General features: G+C 53.3%; 1 protein-coding gene across 2 annotated transcripts in view; it reads left to right on the top strand.

Annotated features, from left to right (window-relative positions):
• Nucleotides 1-17,955, top strand: part of LOC121272973 (neurexin-2-like) — a 2,565,635-nt gene that overhangs the window by 101,795 nt on the left and 2,445,885 nt on the right. The window lies entirely within an intron of this gene.

The following is a 17,955-nucleotide window of genomic DNA, read 5'->3' as shown; positions in this document are numbered from 1 at the left end:
GGATTTTGGGTGTTACTGGCTAGGACAGCCTTTATTGCCCATCCCCAATTGCCCTTGTTCAGGGAGCAGTTAAGAGTCAACTACATTTCTGTGGGTCTGGAGTCACATGTAGGTCAGACCAGGTAAGGACAGCAGATTTCCTTCCCTAAAGGGGTATTAGTGAACCAGACGGGTTTTTTCTTTTAATGACAATCGTTTCATGGTCATCATTAGACTTTTAACTCCAGATATTTTATTGGATTCAAATTCCACCATCTGTCAGGGATGGGATTTGAACCCAGGTTCCTAGAGTGTTACCCTGGGTCACTAGGTTACCAGTCTAGTGATAATACCACTATGCCACCACTTCCCCTTTACACTGGGCCAATTGACACTCTGACATCACAAGACTCGCCTCGCACCCACCCACTCCCACCCCACCACCCCACCCCCTCCCCCGCCCCCAAAACCCCTGGAGCCCAGGTTTTGAGGCCCCACCCATGATTGGCTGGGGACGTGCACAGTGGCGATGCCCCAGTTGACAACCGGCCAACCCCAGCAAAGCCGGCACCAAAGCAAAATACTGCAGGGGCCGGTCAACCCGAGATAAAAACCGAAAAACGCTGGAAACTCTCAGCAGGTCAAAGCGGTGTGGGCGGAGGGGGGAAACCCATGTTAACGCTTCAGGGCGGCGAGTTTTCACCAGAAGCGGGAGAAGTAATGACGTTAACAGGTTTCAAAGTAAATACAGGGGCAGGGGGAGGGGAGGGAGGGAGGGGAATAAAGAACAAAAGGGGAGTGTTTGTGATAGGATGGAATGCAAGAGATTGAAGGACAGAGGGGGTGATAGGTCAAGGCAAAAGGAGGTGGCAGTGGGATGGGGTGTAGAGGAGGTGTGAAAGGCAACAGCAGAATCACCCCCAGCGACACCCCCCCCCCCACCCCCCACCAGCCGAGGGAACAAATGGGAGTGGAGGTTTATGATCTGAAGTTGTTGACTTTGGTGTTGTGTCTGGGAGGCTGGTGAGGAGGAGGCGCTGGTCCTCAGGCTTGTGTTGAACTTCATCAGAGCCGTCTTGGGGGCCGAGGACAGGGAGGTCAGGCTGCGTGCGGACCGGAGAAGTAGAGCGGCAGGCTAAATTCTCCGCCCCCGTTTCCTGAACGCTCGGCTTTGGCTGGTGTTTGGGCCACTTTCATTTATTCCTCCTCTAGAACCATCTTTGGTTTCTTTCTTTATCCCATTATCACCTCCCAGTAGCAAAAAAACTAGTTCAGACCAGTACTCTTATTCCCCAGTTTTTGCTGGCGTTCCATTTTAAGGTATACAAGACCAGTTGGGACCAGTACTCTTATTTCCCAGTTTTTACTGGTGTTCCATTTTAAGTTATACAAGACCAGTTGGGACCAGTACTCTTATTTCCCAGTTTTTACTGGTGTTCCATTTTAAGGTATACAAGACCAGTTGGGACCAGTACTCTTATTTCCCAGTTTTTACTGGTGTTCCATTTTAAGGTAAGGTATACAAGACCAGTTGGGACCAGTCCTCTTATTTCCCAGTTTTTACTGGTGTTCCATTTTAAGGTATACAAGACCAGTTGGGACCAGTACTCTTATTCCCCAGTTTTTACTGGTGTTCCATTTTAAGGTATACAAGACCAGTTGGGACCAGTACTCTTATTCCCCAGTTTTTACTGGTGTTCCATTTTAAGGTATACAAGACCAGTTGGGACCAGTACTCTTATTTCCCAGTTTTTACTGGTGTTCCATTTTAAGGTGTACAAGACCAGTTGGGACCAGTACTCTTATTTCCCAGTTTTTACTGGTGTTCCATTTTAAGGTATACAAGACCAGTTGCGACCAGTCCTCTTATTTCCCAGTTTTTACTGGTGTTCCATTTTAAGGTATACAAGACCAGTTGGGACCAGTACTCTTATTTCCCAGTTTTTACTGGTGTTCCATTTTAAGGTGTACAAGACCAGTTGGGACCAGTCCTCTTATTCCCCAGTTTTTACTGGTGTTCCATTTTAAGGTATACAAGACCAGTTGGGACCAGTCCTCTTATTTCCCAGTTTTTACTGGTGTTCCATTTTAAGGTATACAAGACCAGTTGGGACCAGTACTCTTATTTCCCAGTTTTTACTGGTGTTCCATTTTAAGGTATACAGGACCAGTTGGGACCAGTATCCCTAATTCTAAGTTTTTACTGTTTTTTTTCACCCTGGGGCTGTACTGTCACCCCTTTTGTCCTGTAACCTCTCCTGTCTCCCACCCTTATCACCCTCTCTTGTTCTGCCCTCTCCTCCCCCCTCTCTCCCTGGCTCTGGACTTGCTTAAAAACATGGTACCCCCCCACCCGGACATTTCCCAGCTCTGACCAAAGGCCATTAGGCTGAACTGTTCACTCTGTTTCTCTCTCCACAGATGCTGTCAGATGTGCTGAGTGTTTCCATCATTTTCTGTTTTCATTTCCTGGTCTGACCACCTAGTTTTCTTAAATGTTATGTTCCTCGCTCTGAGATGCAGGATCAGCAAAGTTGAACACTGTGGTTTCTGATGCTCAGTGCTGTTTGATGCAGTAGCATGCTATGTCTAATTATTGTCCCCTTTTCTTCCTCCCTCTGCTGCTCTACACCTATTTACCTGCCAACAGAAGACCACATGATTGAAGGTGAGTACTGCTGCTTAAATATCTCCGTGTCTGTACGTGCTGTTAGTTATGTTATTGTAGGTGTGCTTTCTGGTTAATGAGGAATGGTGAGGAGGCTCTGCTGATTGAAGACATCGGAATGGTGGATCGTGTTGGTCTCTATTTTCATTCAAAGTCAAAATGCCACTCACTAGTGAAAATAAACTTGCATCTGCATATACATCGCTAAACTACTGTCCTTTGCACAGCATGCACATTGGTATATGTGCGCACCCTGTGACTATGTAGACAGAGAGAAGGGACCACATATACACAACATGCACACACACACACACACATATATATACTAACACAAACCCACACACATACACACACACAGACACAAACACTCATGCACAAACATGCACACACACACATGCACACAAACGCTCACACATATACAAAAACACACACTCACACACGTATACACAAACACACACTCACGCACATATACACAACTGCATGCATATATACAAACACAAAAACATACACACGCACACATACGTCGACACATACACACACATATGCACAAATGCTTACATACACACACAAGTACACACATATTCTCACACACACAAATACACACATACAGACACACAAATACACACATACTCTCATACACACAAATACACACATAATCTCACACACACAAATACACACACACACAAATACACACACACACACAAATACACACACACACAAATACACACACACACACAAATACACACACACACACACAAATACACACACACACACAAATACACACACACACACACACAAATACACACACACACACACACAAATACACACACACACACACACACAAATACACACACACACACAAATACACACACACACACAGTCCTCAGTTTGCTCCTTTTGGATCAGGGACGCAGGCAGTGAGGTTTTGAGGCCTGCCTAGCCTACAGAAAACACAATGTTTGTGGGGTGAGTTTGGTGGGAGGGGTGAGGGCCGCAGTGTCAGGGATGGTTATGAAAGCCCAGTTGTGAAACTTTGGCAAGTCTACATTCGCCAACCTTTGGGGGGGGAGAGGAGATCAGTAGATGGTTTGGGTGGGGGGTGGGGGGGGGCGGGGTGCGGTGGGGGGGAGTGGGGAATGAGCAGCCTTGAAATGATGTAAAATGTCAGCACCTCAGCTTTAAAACTCTCCTTTAAAGAGTTACCCGGCCCTCCGGCTCTGCCATTTTAGGCCCGTGCGTGTACAAGCGCTCTTACCCCTTCTCCTGACGCATTGTGCCTTGTCGTTGGGAGCGACGCGATTTTGTTTCCTTCAATGTGACGAGTCGCAAAAAAAAACCGAAGGGTTTGTGTTTTTTTTTTCTTTATTCCTCAAACCATCGCCTTTTTAACCCCAGGGGGGCGAGGGGCTGGCGACCGGTCCGAAGCGACACGTGGCCCCCCTTGCGTTTCAAAGGCCCCGTCGCGTTGCCCATAGGAACATTGGGGGGTGGGGGGGGGGGGGTGCCGATTTTCTCGGCCCTGCTGCCGGCGGGTATCGTCCCCGGGCAGGACATGGCGGAAGGCCTGTCGACTTGGAGAGAGGCGGGGAAGGAGGGGAGGGGGGTGGGGAAGGGGGGGGGTGGGGTTGGGGGAATTCCCGTCCCCGCGGCGGGCTGGTCCAGAACATCCCGCCCTCGACGATGACCTCACCCCCTCCCCTTCCCGCCAACCAAAAGCGAGCCGGAAAACCCCGGGCGTCGACCGTTGGAGCGCAGGAGTTGGACATTTAGTCAGGGATTGACCTACACGGCCCCATTTCTTGCCGCTTCCGCTTGACCAGTACCCGCGGCTACCCCGGTGCTGGGTATAAGTTGATACTCGTTGGCCCGGAATTTCCCGGAATGTTTTGGCTTTGAAGGATTTTTATTCCCCACCCCCCACATCCCCCCCCCCCCCCCCCCCCCCACCACCCCCACCGGATGCCGGGATTGGCTGGCGCTGGGGGCTCTGTGCTTCTCTGTGAACCGCTCAGGCGCAGGCCGGCAAGAGCCTCGGGCATTTTGGTGGGTTGGGGGGGGGGGCACAAGTCACCGGCGGCAAAACAAAAACTGGGTGCAAGTTTCGGAGTAACGCCGAGAGAGGGAAATTTCAACCCGTTGGGCTGTCGCGTTCCACAGTTTGGCAGCAACAGCTTAACTCTGCGTGAAAGCCGATACGGGGGGTTGCTCCCCTCTCCCAATGACCTGTACACGCATCGGCAACGCACAGGCACCCTGATCGCCACGCGTTCTTGCATAATCTTCACTTGCGTTCGCATTTTAATAATAACCTCCCACTCCTAAGCGATAGCCCAGATGCAGAAGGTCACCCTTACCCATGTCCTCTCTCCTCTTCACAGATAGGAGCACAGGAATGGGAGGGAGGCCATTCAGCCTTCTTGAACCTGTTCCCCCACCCAACGGGATCATGGCCGATCTGTACCCCTTAAGCCCTGTGGTCAACAAAAACCTGTCAAGCTCAGAATCGGCCGAGCATCGATTGGCGTTCGCAGGAGAGAGTTTCCTAACTTCCCCCCGCCCTTTTGTGTGTGTGTGGGAGTGTTTCCCTAATCTGACTCCTGAAAGGTCTGGCTCTCGTTTTTGGACTCTGCTACCCCCCCGCCCCCCACCCTCGTCCGAGACTCCCCCAGCCAGCGGGAATCGTTTCTCTCTATCTGGTCCTATCTGTTCCCCCTTCATATCTCAAAAACCTCAATCAAGCCATCGCTTTAACCTTCTAAATTCCACGAAATATGATGGCAGTTTGTATATTCTATGAATTAATATTGTATAACTTATTAAGCTAACAGCCCACAAAGACGGACACGTACACAGTCCCTTCCCTAATTTGCTAGATTTTTATTTTTTGTTATACATATGATGAAGGGTTAGTGCTTGTTGGGATCCATGAGCAGAGTTCAGTGTGTGACCGACTATATGCTACCTGAACTGCCCACAGAGCTCAGGCCAGTCATTTTACCCCAGACTTTGAATTTTGCTATTGCAAAATTACGTGGATTTAAAAAATTATTCTTTAACAGGATCAGCAGGGCCAGCATTTGTTGCCCATCCCTAATTACCCTTGAGCTGAGTGGTCTCGCTCGGCCATTTCAGGGGGTAGTTACGAGTCAACCACATTTGCTGTGGGTCTGGAGTCGCATGTAGGCCCAGACCGGGTAAGGATGGCAGATTCCCTTCCCTAAAGGGGGCATTAGTAAACCAGACGGGGTTTTTATAACAATCGATGATGGTTGTCATGGTCACCATCACTGAGACTAACTTTTTAATTCCAGGTTTATTAATTGAATTTAAATTCCACCAGCTGCCGTGGTGGGATTTGCACCTGTATCCCCCCCCAGAGCATTAGCCTAGGCCTCTGGATGACTAGTCCAGTGATATCGCCACTATACCTTCGTCGTCCCTTAAGGCATTTTATGCCACAAAGCATTACAAAGCACTTTCAGCAGTGAAGCAGGCCATTCGGCCCAGGCTGGTAATTCTGCCCCATGTGGGCTTTCTCCAGGCTCCCCTTCATCTCACCCCATCAACATACCCTTCCATTCCTCTCTCCCTCATGTGTTTATCCAGCTTCCCCCTTTAACGTATCAACACTATTCACCTCAACCTGCTCCCTGTGGGAGCCAGTCCCACGTTCTCCCCGCTCTCTGGGTAAAGAAGTTCCTCCTGAATTCCCGATTGGATTTATCAGTGACTATTTTATATTTATAGCCCCAGCACGGGTCTCTGCAGCATCATGCCTAAGTCGATCTACCCTAACAAGCCCTCTCATAATCTGAAAGACGCCTCAGCCTTCTTTTCTCTGTAGAGAAAAGTTCAGGCCTGCTCAGTTTTTCCTGAGAGAGGGATACGAGCTCAGTTCTCTCAAATCACCGTCTGCGCTGTCCATTTCCAGCTCGTTTTGCTCTATTTTCCCCTCCTTACCTTCGGGAGAGGCGCTGGTAAAACCTGAGGCCGAAAGGACTCCGCTGACCAGGGTCAGGAGGAGAGGGTCGGAATTTCTTGGGCCCACGTAACGAGAAATCGCAACTGAGGAAGCCGATGGGGAAGGTCGACGGTTAAAGAGGCCGAGGGTTAGACACAGATCGACCTTTCTAGCGTTATGTTGATGGGGGGGGGGGGGGTGCGAGGTGAAGAGGGGCTGGGAGAAGGCCCTTGTGGGACAGAATCACCAGCCTGGGCTGAATGGCCTGTTTCTCTGTTGAAAATGGTTCGTGGCAGAAAATGCCTTAACGATGAAGGCCATGGTGGCCGGACCGGTCATCTACCGAGCCCCGCAAGCCGGGACCAATGTCCCGCCAATGAAGGTGACACAACGCCTCCAGAGCAAGATTAACATGGTGGTGGGGTGGGGGGGGGGAGGGGTGTGGGCACAGTTGCCAACCTGAAGGGGGCCTGGTACCCGGAAGAGAGAGGGATCTCCGGAAGGCTTTGCCTCTTGTTGGGACGTGGTTCCATGGATCCTGGGCGTGTCCCAGCACTTTGCCAACGTGCTAAGCCCCTCACGCCCGAGCCAAGAGCGTTGATGCTCCATGGGGGGCCTTCACCTGATCTCCGCAGTCAACTGGAAGCCGGCTCTGGGATGGGCTTCCCACTGTCGATTTCCACCTCCGTAGCATCGCCTGCTTCCCATCCCCCCCCACCCCGCCTCAGCTCGTCTGCCGCTGAAGCCCTCACCCACGCCTCCCGAGGCTGCTGGACTTGACTGTTCCTGTGGTTCTCCTAGGCCGCAGGCCTGAGGTCATCTGACAACCTGGTGGCCGTGTCCCAAGTCCCGCCCGCCCAGCGTTTCTCCGCTCCCTGAAGCAGCGCATCTCTCTAAACCTCTCTGCCCCTCCCTCTCTCTCTCTCTCCTCCTTTAAGATGCTCCTTAAAACCGGCCTCTTTGACCCGAGCTTTGGGTCACCCACCCCCTAATGCAGGTCCGACATCTTGGACCCGGCAACCTGTGGGTGGGGGTCGGGGGGGGCGGGGAGTGCCGAGGAGTCGTGCTGGATTTCGGATCTTGCCGGAACCCGGTACTTTCAGGCCGTGGGCGGTTCGGTCTGAATGGGGCTGGGCGGGGTCGAGGGTCGCTCAGGGACGGAGCGGTGCTGCAAGCCGCGAGGCGGGTCGCTTGTATTGGCGCGGCAACGCAGCGATGCACCACTTGGACGAATTGCCCGAGTTACTTTATTCTTTGGGGAAAAAAAAATTTTACTCCACTAAAAAAAATTGACGCGCGTTCGAAAAACACATTCGGTTTTCAGGCAGCTCCGTTCTCGGACAGACGGACACATTCCAGACCGCTGGACTTGTGGGCGGAATTTTCCAGATCCCCGCATCACACCCCCCACCCCCCCCCCCCCCCCCCCGCCCCTTGCCAACCGTGGTGCGTTTAATGGGGGAGGGGGGGGGAGTGGTATGTCCCGCCACCATCCCCCCTCCCTTGCCTGGTTTCCCCCAGCGCCGACCCAGAACGCGGAAGCGCAAAATGTCGGACCCGCCTGGGACACTGAGGCCGAGGGAGGCTCATGGGGAGGGGAGACAGAGGCCTCCGGCAGGCCAGACCGCCGGAGCACCGCGCGGGGCAGCGGCCGAGCGGGGCGTCGGCGGTGCTGCTCTTCTGACTCCCGGACCCCACCCCTGCGACGGGACTGGGTCCCGCAGTGGAGAGTTCCGCCTGTCTCCCCTCACCTGTCACATCTTGTTCTGTAATGTTCTCATGAAGAGCCTTGGGACGTTTTTTTGTTAGGTTATATATAAATGCAAATTGTCGTGAACCACAGGAAAGGCTCTTGCCGCCTGACCTGCTGGGCGTTTGCAGCATTCGCTGCGTCCTTATTTTGTATTCCTAACAGGACTAGACGCAGGAAGGATGTTCCCGATGGTGGGGGGAGTCCAGAACCAGGGGTCACAGTCTGAGGATACGGGGTAGACCATTTAGGATTGAGATGAGGAGAAATCTCTTCACCCAGAGCCTGGCCCACTGGTACTGTCACTAGACCTAGTAATCTAGAGGCTCCAGGTTAATGCTGGTGGAATTTAAATTCAATCAATAAATCTGGAATGTAAAGCCAGTCTCAGTCATGGTGACCATGGTATCTATTATCAACTGCTGTAAAAACCCCATCTGGTTCACTAACATCCCCTTTAGGGAAGGAAATCTGCTGTCCTTACCCGGTCTGGCCTACAAGTGACTCCAGACCCCACAGCAAAGTGGTTGGCTCTGCCCTATGAAATGGCCGAGAGAGGCACTCAGTTCAAGGGCACGAGCCGTTTCTGTCCCACACCTCGTAAACAAAAAATATATATATTTAAAAAGTAGCCTTCCAGGGCAATATTGAGATTGTTTAATTTTTTTTTTCCATCACTTATAAGCAACCAACCATTGCTGTCTGTGTAAGTATGAGACGGTCGCTAATAAATCCAATCGGGAATTCAGGAGAAACCTCTTTACCCAGGGGGTGGGGAGAATGTGGAACTCGCCCCCACAGGGAGAGGTTGAGGGGACTAGAAAACGGCACGAGGTGATTTGCTCGCTCGGAGAGCTGGTGCAGAGATGATGGGCTGAATGGCCCCCTTCCACGCTGTGAAAAATAAAGTGTCCTGATCCCGTTACCCGGCGAGTCAGGAGAATGTGGAACTTTCAACCCCAGGGAGCGACTGAGGGTGATAGCCTCGATGGTGGGGGGGGAAGCTGGACAAACACATGAGGGAGAAAGGGAATAGAAGGACATGTTGATGGGGGGGGGGTGGGGTGAGGAGGAGGCGGGGGGGGGTGGAGGCTCGGCAATGGCACGGAGCGGATGGGCCAAATGGCCTGCTTCTCTGCTGTAGACACTTCGCAACCGATATGTGGCATTCGTTCACTTGGCTCCTGGGTGCATCGAAAACCTGACATAATGGAGAGGTGCCACAGTAAATTATGTCGGAAGATATTGAAAATGACTCAAGAGTTAATGGAAAGGCACAAACCAGAGCGAAGCTGGCTTCAAGCTGGGAAAAAGCGAGGTGATTAAAATCTTGCCTTACCCTTCAGCTGCAGTCTGTTCTTGGCATGGTATTCAGTCGATCACCTTTGACCCTCCCCTGCATTTGGAATTCCCCAGCTGTCTTGTCATATCTAATCTTTATAGGCCTGTGTAGTAAAGCCAGTTCTTATCAAACACAGCACTGGGCTATCTGGGGAACGTCACGGGGAAAACAGATAAGTGAATCGACTCGGACAGAATATTGAACGAGCTGGCTTCTGAAAAGCACCCTCACCCTTCCCCCTCCCCACCTCCCCACCCTCCCCGAGGCACATGTTCCAACTTTAGGTTTAACACACCGTAGGCCTTTCACTTTAGCTCCACCGTGAGCCTTAACTGTTCTGGAGAGGCTGTGTGACATTAGGGAGCGATGGTGGCGTGGCTGTATGGTCACTGAGCTAGTAACCCAGAGGGGCCCGGGCTAATCATCTGGGGACACGGGTTCAAATCCCACCACGGCAGCTGGTGGAATTTAAATTCAGTTCATTAAAAAATTAGCATGAAGCTACCCTCAGTGGGTGTTGACCATGACAACGACCATCAATTGTCATTAAAAACCCAACTGGTTCACTCATGACCCTTTAGGGGAAGGAAGTCTGCCATCCTTACCCGGTCTGGGCCTACATGTGACTCCGGACCCCGCAGCGATGTGGTTGACTCTTACCCCCCTGAAATGGCCCGAGCGAGCCACTCAGTTCAAGGGCAATTAGGGACGGGCAACAAACGTTGGCCTTGCCAGCGACGCCCACATCCTGGGAAAGAGTAAAAAACAATCGAGTGCCCGTGACAGACCCAAATCGACTGGAAGATTCTCAAAAGCTTGCGGCGCACACATGGCTGGAGGAATTGGGACTGTAGCGAATCCTCCCATAATGAGACAGCGTCTTCCCCCCCCCCCCCCACCAAAAACCCTGTCACGACCCCTCAGGATCTTCTATGCTTCAATCAAGCCGCCTCTTACCCCTCTAATCTCCAGCGGACGCAAGCCCAGCCTGTCCTGGCCTTTCCTCATAAGACAACCCACCGATAGCTGAAACACGTTGCTATCCCTTGCACCGTCTCTGTGTTTTCTTTCAGATGTCAAGTCAAATATGATCCGCTGTTTTCTCTTACGCAACCTCTGACGTGCGTAGTTTTGTGAACAGAAATGTGTGACTTTACTTTCCAGTCGGAATGTGTTTGCTGCCGATAGTGTCGGTGGTTTTCTGCCCACGTGTGTGTGTGTGTGTGTGTGTGTGTGTGTGTAGTTGGCCGTCGGCGGCCATCTTGTGTGGCCTCCTTGCGTTGGCAGGGGAGACGGTCCTGTTGCCCGGCTCTTGTTCTTTAATCCCCCACCTCCCCGCTCTTCAGCTCTGCCCCCCTGTAAGCCTCCATGGCCAGAGAATTTGGGTCCGGCCCTTGTGAATAGGCCCGGACCCAAGACTGAGATAAGCAGGCGCTCCACGGAACACAGCCCAGCTCTCCTGTGCCTCTGGAACAGGTGGAGAGAACTATCTGGTATGGAGAACTGATGTTGGGATAACTCTGGCGTTTCAGCTTGAATGTTTATACGGAGCTTTCCCTCAGGAAGTTGAAGAGATGGGTTAGAGCCCATGGGTTGTTCGGAAGGAGGTCACAAGCTATTTTGCTTTATTTCCCAAGGTGTATGGAATTCATTGCCACAGAAGGCTGTGGAGACCAGGTCATTGAGTGTATTTAAGAGCGAGATAGATAGGTTCTTGATTGGTAAGGGGGTCAAAGGTTACGGGGAGAAGGCGGGAGAATGGGGTTGAGAAACTTATCAGCCATGATTGAATGGCGGAGCAGACTCGATGGGCCGAATGGCCTAATTTCTGCTCCTATGTCTTATGGTCTTATGGTGTTACCATAGGCGATGCCCTGGGCGGTCAATGTGCTCCAATCAGAAGGGAATTGAATCTTCTCAGCTTCTCTTCCCTTCCTTTCGCTCCTCTGCTACCCCACCGCACCCCCCCCACCCCCGGCTCCCCCGCTCGGCGCGCAATGCAGTGCCGTGCGTTCAGGCAGGAGCAGCGTGAGCGCCGGAAGAAGCAAAGGAAGTCCTGCGTTTGTATAGCGCCTTTCACCGCCTCAGGAAGCCCTCCACCACCCCCCCCCCCCAACTACCTACGAACCCCCCCCCCAACCCCCACCGCCGCCACCGCTTACAAAGCACCTTGCAACCAATGCAGCACTTTCGAAGCGTAGTCCCTGCTGTGAGGTCGGGAACCTGCGCACAGCAAGATCCCACAAAGCAGCGATGCGTTAATCACCCAGATCTTTTGTTGCTGAGAAAAGGAGACGGGTCAAAGCTTTTGCAAGTCTTGCGCTCATCAGGACACTTTGCACTCTGATTGGCAGAGGCTTGGCAGTTAACTGTCAGTCGCCGTCACTGGTGCATTCTCCGTGACAACTCCTCTACCAATCAGAGCCCACTTGCCAACCAATCAGCACTCTCTTTAAATATAGTGGACATATATAGTGTTTTCCCCTCATATTCTTGCGGATATTCCTGATGAGTGCAAAGCAAAAAGCTTTGACATGTCCCTTTTTTCAGCGATACTCGAGCTCTATACTGCCGAGCAGTTTTGGTGGAGGGATGAAGATTATCCGGGATGCCAGAGGGAACTCTCCCATGCCCTTCTCCTAACAGTGGCTGTGGGAACTCGCACATCCACCCAAGAGGGCAGACAGAGCCCCGGCCGAGCATCTCATCCAATAAGGTCAAAGCGGCACCTCCGACAGCACAGCACTCCGCTGGAAGTGCCGGCCTAGATTACGTGCTCAGGTCCCTGGTGTGGGGCTGGAATCCACCCCCCCCCCCCACCGCCTCCCCAGCCCACCATCTTCTGGGTCAACATCAAGACGGCTACTCACTGAAGCGCAGTTGACTCTCTTTGGCTGAAAGGTGACAAAACAGGCCCTTGCCAACACAAGCAGGAGACTTCAGGGCTATGGATATATTACCCTGAGGGGCAAGCCTCCTCTGAAGCCTGACCAATAGCAGTTTCTGTGCATTAGTCACACGCACACACATCATTTCACCCTGTCCAGAGGCACTGTAAGACTGTGCTACCGTGCTCGATAATTGTTTCTCTCTTGTCACTCTCAATCCAGTTTGACTGCACACACTCCCACCAGCTTTCTTTCATCCGCCAGTATTACCTTTCAGTAGCTCTGACCCTTTGCTCATTTATTGTTCCTTCTTTCACAGGATGTGGGGGTCGTTGGCGAGGCCCAGCATTTAGTTGCCCATCCCTAATTGCCCTTGAGCTGAGTGGTCTCGCTCGGCCATTTCAGGGGGCAGTTAAGAGTCAACCACATTTGCTGGGGGGTCTGGAGTCACGTGTAAGACCCAGACCGGGTAAGGACGGCAGATTTACACCCCTAAAGGGCGATAGTTTCGTGGTCACCATCACTGAGACCGGCTTTATAATCCCAGATTTGTTGATTGAATTTGAACTCCACCAGCTACTGTGGTGGGATTTGAACCCGAGTCCCCCAGAGCATTAGTCTGGGCCTCTAGGTTACTAGCCCAGTGACATGACCACTACGCCACCATCTCATGGTGTTTATCACATCTGTATGCTGCCCTTGGGCGGTGCACACTGAGCACTTCAGACTGTGCACAAATGTTGCTTCTCAGCCTCCCTCTCACCCCCTCTCTTTAACAGCCCCCCTCCTCCCTCCCCTCCCCCTCCTCCCTCCCCTCCCCCTCCTCCCTCCCCCTCCTCCCTCCCCTCCCCCTCCTCCCTCCCCATCCCCTCCTCCCTCCCCTCCCCCTCCTCCCTCCCCTCCCCCTCCTCCCTCCCCTCCCCCTCCTCCCTCCCCTCCCCCTCCCCCTGCTCCCTCCCCATCCCCTCCTCCCTCCCCTCCCCCTCCTCCCTCCCCACCCCCTCCTCCCTCCCCACCCCCTCCTCCCTCCCCATCCCCTCCTCCCTCCTCCCTCCCCCTCCTCCCTCCCCTCCCCCTCCCCCTCCTCCCCACCCCCTCCTCCTCCTCCCTCCCCTCCCCCTCCTCCCTCCTCCCTCCCCTCCCCCTCCCCCTCCTCCCTCCCCTCCCCCTCCTCCCCACCCCCTCCTCCTCCTCCCTCCCCTCCTCCCCACCCCCTCCTCCTCCTCCCTCCCCTCCCCCTCCTCCCTCCCCTCCCCCTCCTCCCTCCCCATCCCCTCCTCCCTCCCCCTCCTCCCTCCCCTCCCCCTCCCCCTCCTCCCTCCCCTCCCCCTCCTCCCTCCCCCTCCTCCCTCCCCTCCCCCTCCTCCCTCCCCATCCTCTCTCCCCCTCCTCTCCCCCTCCCTCTCCTCCCTCCTCCCCTCCCCTCTCTTCTCCTCCTCCCTCACCCCCCTCCCCTCTCCTCTCCGTCACCTCTGCCCCTCCCCCCCTACTCCCCCACCCCCCCCCCCCCCCCCAACCCCCGCCGTCTCCACCTGCACCACACGGATTGCTGAGGCTGAGGTAGGGTGTAACCCACCCCCGGCTTCTCGAGGGGAGCCCGCCACATCCCACGAGCGAACCAAACCAAGTTGGGGGGTTGGGGTGGTGGGGGTGGGGGGGGGGGTTGTTGGGGGGTTGGGGGGGGGGGGTTGGTGGTGGGGGGGGGTTGGGGGGGGGGGGGTTGGTGGTGGGGGGGGGGAGGTGGGGGGGGTGTTGGTGGTGGGCATTGGGTTGTGCGTGGGGTGAGTATGACTGGGTGCGTGGGAGCGTAGGTTTCTGTGAGGGGTTTGCATTCTTCTGGGTTTATGCGTTTAGACGCACGCATGTGATTTTCCTCTTCACCCACCCCCCCTCTACAGTCCCTTATCACTTAGGTTGGATGAAGCGAGATAAAACGAATTCTTCCGCCAGCGATAAGCGTCTCCCAGCGCGCCGGCAGTGAGCGACAGTAACCCTCCCTCCCCAACCACCCCCCCACCCCCCCCGATCACCGCAGGGAGTCGGCGTGCAAACTCATCCTTGGGATCCTGACGAGGAACGTTGCTCCTTCACCTCCGCGTGAACGGCTTGCCCCCATTTAAGAGCGAGGGTCGAGATCCGGTTCGTGGAAGTCGGCCGGATGATGGGTTGGGCTGTTGTGGGAGTGGTGGGGGGGGTGGGTGGGTGGTGTGGGGAGTGGGGAGTGGGGGTGCGGCAAGGGGCTGGAGCTGGCGGGGCGGTGTTGGGGGCGGGGGGTGGGGGTGGGGTGGGTGGGGGGGGGTTGGGGGGTGGTTGGGGGGGAGGGGGTCCTTCCACAATATTGACACGGATTAGCCGAGCGGGAGATAAGGAGCTGTCGAGAGTGACTCTTCTCTCCTTCCCACTTGAGCTCATTTGTGTTCCCAGACTTGCTGCAGCAAGCAAAATATGGCTGCTGTCACGCTCCAGGGATCTCGAGGCCGTTGCCTGGCAACCGGCTGTGGACCTGGAATTCTGATCAGCTCCGTGCAACACAGAGGGCTAAGCCGCTCACACACACACACACACACACACACAAAAAAGGCTCCCTTAAACGACAGGCCTAAGTAGGCCTCGCAACCTACAAATGACCATCTTTTCGAAAGGGAGTGCAGATTTCAAGATACTTAATATCTTGAAGGAAGGCTCCTGCTGTCATGCGCAAGCCATTCAGCGTTAAGACATCACCAAAGTGTGACATTTAAATGTCATTTTCTGACTGACAGGCTTCGAAACGGCCTGGCCTGCGTAACCCTTCCTCACACGGCTGAGGACGTCCTGTGCCGATAAGGCCCGTCGGGTGGAATTAGGCCCGAGTTGCGTCCTCAGGAGTAGGCCAGGCCTTGCTGCAGCAGAGGGTGTCCGCAGTTTAGCTAGGCTTTTCCCTTATTCCCCCTTCAAACTCAAAACAGTCCTTTTTTTTCTCCACCGACATAAAACCAGAAGCTGCGGGGAGCCGGTACGGTGAGGGCGCCCAACAGCGTCTCTCCCAACCCCACCGTTGTGAGTTGAGAGTTGACAATTAAACAGCGCAAGGATTGAGTTGAGACGGGGAGGGGGGTGAATTGAAGGGGGTGAACTTTCTCTACAAATCAACACCTCGTTCTTCTCCACTTGGACCGTCCTATAAACCGACCTCTTTGACCCACCAGCTCTTGGTCACCTCTGCTCACATCGTGTAACATGGCTTGGCATGCTTTGACATTTTTGTTGCGCTAAAGGCGTTATATACATTTTTTAAAAATTCATTCACGGGATGTGGGTGTCGCTGGCTGGGCCCAGCATTTATTGCCCATCTCTAACTGCCCCCTTGAGAAGGTGGGGGTGAGCTGCCTTCTTGAACCGCTGCAGTCCCTGTGGCGTGGGTACACTCACAGTGCTGTTAGGGAGGGAGTTCCAGGGTTTTGACCCAGCGACAGTGAAGGAACGGCCAATATATTTCCAAGTCAGGATGGTGAGTGACTTGGAGGGGAACTTGCAGGTGGTGGTGTTCCCATGTGTCTGCTGCCCTTGTCCTTCTAGATGGTAGAGGTCGTGGGTTTGGAAGGTGCTGTCGAAGGAGCCTTGGTGAGTTGCTGCAGTGCATCTTGTAGATGGTACACACACTGCTGCTACTGTGCGTCGGTGGTGGAGGGAGTGAACGTTGAAGGTAGTGGATGTGGAGCCAGTCAAGCGGGGCTGCTTTGTCCTGGATGGTGTCGAGCTTCTTGAGTGCTGTGGGAGCTGCACTCATCCAGGCAAGTGGGGAGCATTCCATCACACTCCTGACTTGTGCCTTGTAGATGGTAGACAGACTTTGGGGAGTCAGGAGGTGATGATCACAATGACAAATCAAGTAAAGGAAAGGAAATGGAGAGAGGGAAAGTATTGAGAGAGAGCCGGAAAAGAAAAGAGAGAAAGGAAAAGTTGGAAAGATGTAGAAGCACAAATTTGGCATCTGTAACATCACCTTGAATAATTAAAAACATGGGGGATTGAGATTCCACACTTGTACAAGTTAATTTTCAGTGCCAGAGAGTTTGACCGATAATAATTAAAACCTATTGTGTTGGTCAAAGCCTCATCATGACAATTCTGAACATTCTGTTGCGTGTTTGGTAAATACTTAAAGTAACGAAAACTCCTCATTCACCGAAGCCTGTGCATGATCTACAAGGGATAAGGCAGGAGCGTGATGGAATAACCCCCACATTTATCTGGATGAGTGCAGCTTCATAAGCCATGATGAAGCTCGACACCATCTTGGACAAAGACGCTGGATTAATTGGCACCCCATCCACCACCTTAAACATTCACTCCCTCCACCACCGGTGCAGTCTGTACCATCTACAAGATGCACTGCAGCAACTCACCAAGGCTCCTTCAACTGCAGCTTCCAAACCCACAACCCCTACCACCTAGAAGGACAAGGGCAGCAGACACATGGGGAACACCACCACCTGCAAGTCTCCCCTCCAAGCCACTCACCACCCTGACTTGGAAATATATCGGCCGTTCCTTCACTGTCGCTGGGTCAAAATCCTGGAACTCCCTCCCTAACAGCACGGTGGGTGTACCTACACCGCAGGGACTGCAGCGGCTCAAGAAGGCGGCTCACCCCCACCTTCTCAAGGGGCAATTAGGGATGGGCAACCAGTGCTGGTCCAACCAATGACACCCACACCCTGTGAATGAATAATAGAGAAATTAGACCCCTTGAAGTCTGCAGTTCAATCATTCACCAGGCGTTCATTAAACATCTATCAGGGAGCTCGGCTTCCCAGTTCATTTCAGTCCCAAAATCCGGAAGGACCCAAAAACCGGGTGCTGCCCTGGAAACCACAGTTCCCATCAGGCACTGCTTCTCGTCATATCCGGGTCACGGCACACTGACACCCTGCTCTTTGGTTCCGGGATTAATGGCGGAAGCCGGCCTGGTCCAACCCTCACCTCTTCCTTTCCCCATCCACGTCCTTTATACACATCGTGTCTGTTTCAGCTAAAGAAAATAAGTGACAGCCATTCACTGATTCATTCCTCAGGGCCATCGCCTTGACCGATCAGAGTCAAGCTGCCTGGTTTAAATTTCAAACAAAGCTCGGAAGCACCATCACTGGTGCATTCTCCACGGCAATGCCTCTACCAATCAGAGTCTGCTTGCAAGCAGCCAGCACTCTCTTCACATGCAGTATAAATTGTTGTTTTCCCCTTATACTGGTGTTCTTGCGAAGTGATCTGATGAGTGCAAGGCGAAAAGCTTCGACACGTCTCTTTTTTTCGGCAAAACTATTACAAATCTGCCATTAAACACTTTCTTTATGAACCTTATCTGTGAAAACAGAAGTTAAATCC

This window comes from Carcharodon carcharias, chromosome 37, assembly GCF_017639515.1.
Source record: "Carcharodon carcharias isolate sCarCar2 chromosome 37, sCarCar2.pri, whole genome shotgun sequence".
NCBI lineage: Eukaryota > Metazoa > Chordata > Chondrichthyes > Lamniformes > Lamnidae > Carcharodon > Carcharodon carcharias.
This window is presented reverse-complemented; position numbering and strand designations above follow the sequence as displayed.